This window comes from Dendrobates tinctorius, unplaced genomic scaffold, assembly GCF_039654945.1.
Source record: "Dendrobates tinctorius isolate UK_male_01 unplaced genomic scaffold, ASM3965494v1 ptg000476l, whole genome shotgun sequence".
Taxonomy (NCBI): Eukaryota; Metazoa; Chordata; class Amphibia; order Anura; family Dendrobatidae; genus Dendrobates; species Dendrobates tinctorius.
The window spans coordinates 118,471-125,214 of NW_027362138.1; the positions used below are offsets into that span (position 1 = coordinate 118,471).

At 43.3% G+C, this 6,744-nt stretch overlaps 1 long non-coding RNA gene across 1 annotated transcript; it reads left to right on the top strand.

Moving 5' to 3' along the window:
- Positions 1 to 3,059: 3,059 nt before the first annotated feature.
- Positions 3,060 to 5,760, top strand: LOC141077940 (uncharacterized). Its single transcript, XR_012227626.1, has 2 exons — positions 3,060 to 4,004; positions 4,595 to 5,760. It is a non-coding gene; the product is annotated as an uncharacterized lncRNA (long non-coding RNA).
- Positions 5,761 to 6,744: the final 984 nt, after the last annotated feature.

Below are 6,744 nucleotides of genomic sequence, written 5' to 3' on the forward strand. Positions count from 1 at the left end.
ATGCTACATAGCATATAAGTACACGAAACACGTAGTACACCGAGGAACAGACACTCCATTTAGCCTGTTAGCACCTTAGGAAGAAGGTAACGAGGTATAGTAGAGCCTAGTCTTGAGCTTACCCAATACACCACCTAAGGCAGGGGACTAACAGGAAGACAACAAGAGAGACAGGATAAGAATAAAAGATAAGATGGGGAACAGTCAGGGAAAGATACCTGAAGAAGGAAATCGGTTATGTGATATAATTGAGGATAGATATGGAAGTAGTGCAGCAAAGAACCTGGAAAAAGTATTAATCAAATCCAAAGTGCAAGATAGGCAGGCTGTGTGAATCCTTGTATATATGTCTATGAGAACCTCTGAATAAGATGAGAGATGAGTAATTGAGTATAAAAAAAAAAAAAAAAATCAGTGAATGAGCACGTATGAATGAATCATCACACATCATTTTTGTGTCAAGAGATTTGTGACCTTTCTAGTTGTGGTGGAATCCCGGACAGATGCGTTATAGATATTTCAAATCTACATCTGAGACTGAATGAATTGAGTAATGATATAGTTCGTGTTATATGTGACATTACATTGTAAAGTTTCCTGAATGCATTTGGCCAGAAAAAGGGCAAGGCATGGTTAATCTCATTATACAGTTATCTGCCCTTACAGTGAAATCCCGTGATTTTGAGTTTCTTTGTAGAAATTGATTTTGATAAGTCTAAAGAACTACAGAATTCTGTGAAGGACGACGCTGCATTCTGATGGGAGGGGTGAAGGATGGAGCTGCGTAGTTTTTCTTCTCCCTTCGCTCTTATCTCTGCTGAGTGTGAGTTGTGCTCAAAATTCTCTGTAATTCTATCCGTAAGGTACACGCTGAAAGATTTGTGCATTTTAAAGCAACAGTACTTAATTGAAGATTGGAAGTTAAAAGTAAGATATGGTGCCTAATTTAGAAGGGAATTGTAAGTGATTGCTTGGTCATTAATGTGTTTGAACCTGCTTCTAGTTGTGTGATTGATTTGTATAGCAAATTGTGTCAAATTACAAGAGACAGAGAAGGAAGGAAGCAGTAAAACAAGTGGGACAAATATTGAAAAAGGCAAAAATACCAGAGTGTGAATGTTTGGATGTACAAAAAGGCACAGACAAGGGAAGAAAATAGCAAGTGAATAAATGATGCTTGAGAATGTGCAGCAGTGTGGAAGGTGTATTATGAATGTTTGATTGACAAAGTGTAACCAGAGACCCAGACAAAACAGATGGACTTGTAAACACTGTGGTCAGACTCAGACAAACCCAGACTGAATAGCTACTTGTGTGACCTGTGCTACTGACCTAAGAGAATTGCACTAAATCCTATCCAGACAAGATCATAAGAAGCTGACATAATAGTGTGGATAGTGGGTAGTAGGGACATTGGCCCTTGAGGAGTAAGCTGACAGTAGACATCAGACGGCCAACCCCATCAGGACCTAGAAGTGTGACTAGAATAAGAAAGATACAGGTGTATTATCCCTGGAGCCCCTCTGACCAGCTAGCTTTGCTGAAGCAGCTGCCTGCCCCTGAAGACCAACCATTCCCGTTTTACAGACACATAAAGGAAGTACAGCAGACATATAAGTGTACCTGGGCAGACCTAGAGAGGTTGATGAGTTTAAAGGCAGGTGACGCACTAGATCATATAATTAAGACACATACAGATGTGACAAAGAATCAGGCTTGGGGCATGGATGATAAATCTGCACGATCTGGGGAGACGTACTGTGAGTCACTAAGACAATGGGCTGCAGTGGAACAATCAGAGCAGTCCGTACTCCTGACTAATGTGACACAGCAAAGAGGAGAGAGAGTAGAGATATACCTTGGACGGTTACAGCTGAAATGGGCAGACATGGGGTACATTTGCATAAACCCACTTGATGTTAGAATACTGGTGAATGCATTCATTGACGGTATGAACAAAGACTTACGAGACGCAGTACAGACAGCCAGACCTGAATGGAGACATGTAGATCCGAAAGACCTCCTTAAGGTAGCTAAAGAAATTGAGCAAACAAGGACAATAAAACGACCTGTCATGTATGCTGGAGCACAAGGAAAAAAGTGGAGACGTAATAGGGAAGGCATGTGAGATGACACTGACGTTTCTTTTGACAATCTATTCCCCACATGACATCCATGCCATACTCCTACAAGTTCAACCAAAACATCTGTCTATGGCCAGACAGCTCCGACTTGAGTGTGCTCTACTAATTCCTGAGTATGTCACTCCTCAAAAGATGTAACGTTCTGAATCCAGCCACCCTCCTGCCTGTGGATTCAGAAAAGGGGGAATTGGTGACCATATTGGCAAGTGAGGAAGGATACTTTGACATGACGCATGAACATGTCTGCATAGAACTGATGAGTCAGGAGACAGTTGGGTTTGCACACATTCATGAAAAACCTGTTCCTAATGCAGACTTTGAGTTTCTTTTTTGTAGATGGCCCCAGACACCACCAGGATGGACGATTCTACACTGGATATGCAGTAGTATCCTCACATGAGGTAATCCGAGCGGAACCACTCTCTCCTCACATGTCGGCGCAGGAGGCAGAGTTGAAGGCACTCACTGAGGCGTGTAGAGCCGCTGCAGGTAAAGTCGCTAATATTTTCACAGATTCGAAGCCCATTAAAAATGCAGAGCTGGTGAAACAATTGATGGAGGCATTGATGTTACCAGTCCAGGTTGGCATTGTCAAGGTAAAAGCACACACAAAGGTGACTCCGTGGAGGTAGAGGGCAATAGAAGGGCGAACGAGGCTGCTAAAATAGCACAAGGCGGCCTAGAGAGAGCAGTGGACGGTGGCGGGGAGTCAGCGTATTCCAGCCACATTGGGTCTAGATGTCCTGAAATCCCTCCAGCAAAAGGCTGCCCAAACAGAGAAGGTACACCGAGGGAGACTGGGAGCTGAGCTGAACTCAAATGGAGTATGGGAGAATAAGGATAAAATGTGCCCACCAAAGTCCCTGTTCCCAATCATGGCGCAAGCAGCACATGGCCCCAATCACACCTCAAAAAGTCACATGTGTGCCATGGTAGATGCCTTCTGGATCGCTCCTGGCTTCAGTTGCGCAGCCGCGAAACTTGTACAATCATGCCTCATCTGTGCACAGCACAACCCAGGTAAAACAGTAAAAGTCCCTAAGAAAGCGACACCTAGGCCTCTCTACCCGTTTCAGAGACGGCAGATTGACGACATACAGCTACCAAGGTAGGAGTGTATGCAAATATCCTAGTATGTGTAGATCTCTTCTCTGGATGGCCAGAGGCCTACCCGGTGAAAACGGCTACAGCTCGAGCCACTGCAAAGAAACTGGTGATGGAACTAGTACCACGATTCGGTGTCCCTGAAACAATTGAATCAGACAGAGGTACACACTTTACTGCTGAGGTAATGCAAAATGTAATGCAAATGATAGGTGTAGAACAAGCATTTCATACACCCTACCACCCACAGAGTTCAGGGAAGGTAGAGAGAATGAACGGGACACTGAAATTGAAAATACAGAAAACCATGGAGCAGACCCATAGACCATGGCCAGAGTGTCTCCCATTAGCATTATTCTCAGTAAGGTACACACCCACGGGGAAAACTAAACTGTCACCCTTCGAGATACTGTTTGGAAGATCACCGAACACAGGGTTGTACTACCCACAGGTCTTAACACTCAATGTGGATAATTTGACAAGTTATGTAATCCAGTTGCAAAAGCATTTAACTCAAATGCATTCTCTAGTTTTCTCTTCCATTCCAGATCCAGATAGTGTGGAAGGAACTCACTGTCTACAACCTGGTGATTACGTATATGTCAAGAAACACTCCAGAAAGACCCTTGAACCCCGATATCAAGGACCTTACCAAGTACTCCTAACAACGCCTACTTCTGTTAAGTTGGAAGGACGACCAACCTGGATCCACGCATCGCATTGCAAACTAGCCACAGGAGTTAACAAAGCATAAGAGTGCATAATGTTTTGGTTTGGTTTTGTTGCATTATCTGTAATAATGGTAGCTGCGTGGGACAATCTAAATTCTCCAATGTCCTTGAATAATAAGTTTATACAACATCATGAAAAATTACTGAATGATTGGTCAAATCATTTGCTGGATCTGCACACAATCACCAGTATCAGCCACTAGTATTCCGTTCCTTGTTATTCCTGTGCCACCCGAGGAATTATTTGCCTGGACCAGTTGTTCTGATACACTTGCTAATAATGCCACAAATAATGTGAAGTTATGGAACACAACTGTTGGTATACCTATTGTGGGATGGGTAGGATACCCTTGGTGGCAGGGTAATCTTTCAGGAAGTAATACACACCTTCAATATCTGGCATATAAAGGGGGGCTTGGGTACCCAGGAATAGAACTCGATTAACCTACCTGGGGCAAATTCCAATGTATGGCCTACAAGTTAGTTTTAATGTAACTTCCCACTCTACTGATGCCTTCAAACCAATACTGCTAGAAAGAAGGTTGCATAACACGTCCTGGGAGTATTCCAATTTATTTCCCCAGGGCAATAATGAAACTTGTTTTAATATTTCAGGTAATATACCTTGCAACGAGTCATCTGGATATGAGAAAGGAACTCCCACCTGTGGAAATCCCGATGTAGGGTATTGTAGCCCTTTAGGACAACTTCCAAATTGGTGTATGCTTCAGAATGTATCTGCGTTCATAGATTTAGTTCATAGACTGGTATTACAACATTCAGCCCTATGGGACCTACCTAGTGACATGTTCTGGGTATGTGGAGACAATGCATATAAATGGTTGCCAGTAGGGGTAAAAGGTGCTTGTACTCTGGGTCGTTTGACTCCAGCTACCTTTGTTATTCCGAATGACCAGTTGGGTACTCAGAGCATACCTAAACACACGTTGTACAAAAGAGCTGCTGACAATACACCTCGCCTCTCTGGGAGACCACATATAGTGCAGATGAGTGTGGCTAATAAAATTGTCAGCTCTATTTTTATTTATCCTATGATTACTCAAATGTGGGATAAATTAGTCAGGGCTACAGATTACTTAGATGACCAAATATGGGATATATTGGAGATATTGAACACCACCGTTGCTGTCCAAAATCATTGTTGTTTGTATCTTCGTAATATATGTGCTATTGAAACTTGTTTTTTGGTGTATCTCTGTATGCAAGAAAAGATGTAGAAATAGATAAGGAAGTTTGACTGTAAACAACAAGAATTTAACTATTATTCCTTTGAGTCCTAGATTGACATCTCATTTCTGGCATGAAGGAGCGTACTCTTGCAATGATGGACGTGGCTTCAGTATCTGGGGGATGGAGAAGGTAGAAGACCTGTCTCCCTCAGGCAACCCGTCGGCCTGGGATAGTACCTGGTGAACGAGCCACTATCCGCTGTTGTTGCAGGATTCAGTGTTCCAGATTGTGGAAAATGAAGATGTCAAAGGGGGGAATGATAGGAACTGAAGGAGTTAAATTGAGTTCTGTCTATGTTGCATTCTCTTGTTTAAAACCTTATCGGTTCTTCGAGGAGATGTCTCAGACATCTCCCTTGTGAACCAAGGTCAAATACCTCTGCTTTTTCGCCTAAATGACTTTCTTTGTCTAAAACAAGTTGTAAAATCATTTGTACTGCGCATGTCTGTAAAATGTTTAAATTCTTTACTATAAAAGACGGAAGCCTAACTGATAAGCCAGAGGCGTCTTGGAGGCATCCTGAGTTGTACCATACAGCTGGTGTCTGTGTAGTTCTTCTCGACGGAGCTGATTTAATTAGAGACATATGATGCTTCACACCCAAGAACATCGGTCCTTCAGATGAAAGAGTAATCTGAGGGATCCCGACACTCTGTATAATACAGCAGTAATGTGGTAGATCAGAAATGTCTGCAGGGCGGTCACACAAAAGCTGCCTCTGCAATAAGTGAGGGAACATGGCGGCTACATGAATGTCTGAGGTAATCTTGACCCCAGATATGATGTAGGAGCTGATACTACCCTAGTACACACTACACAATGTCTGAGGTGAATGCAGAGTAGTATATGAAACATGTCTGCAGGAGGTCACACGGAAGATCACAGTCTGTGAGGAAAATGCAGCATGCACATGAGGGACATGGCAGCTACACGAATCGCTGAGGTAATATTGGTCCCATACATAATGTAGGAGCTGATACTACACTAGTACATGATGTCTGAAGTGAGGGAGAGACACAGATTTCCTGCTCTATATAATCCCACCCTCCTCACAGTGACCCCCCAGGCACAGACATACTGGGCTTTTCTCTTCTTAAAGCAACATCCCTCCTGCTTAAAAATCTACACCACTATACCAAAAAAGCTGCAGGAGTAAAGGGCCACCCATCCCCAAGTCATGTCCTCCTCCGCCTATGGCTCCAGTGGTTTCTTTATGTATGGGACCAATATTACCTCAGCGATTCATGTAGCTGCCATGTCCCTCATGTGCATGCTACATTTTCCTCACAGACTGTGATCTTCCGTGTGACCTCCCTGCAGACATGTTTCATATACTACTCTGCCTTCACCTCAGACATGGTGTAGTGTGTACTAAGGTAGTATCAGCTCCTACATCATATCTGGGATCAAGATTACCTCAGAAATTCCTGTAGCCGCCATGTTCCCTCACTTATTGCAGAGGCAGCTTTTGTGTGACCACCCTGCAGACATTTCTGATATCCCACATTACTGCT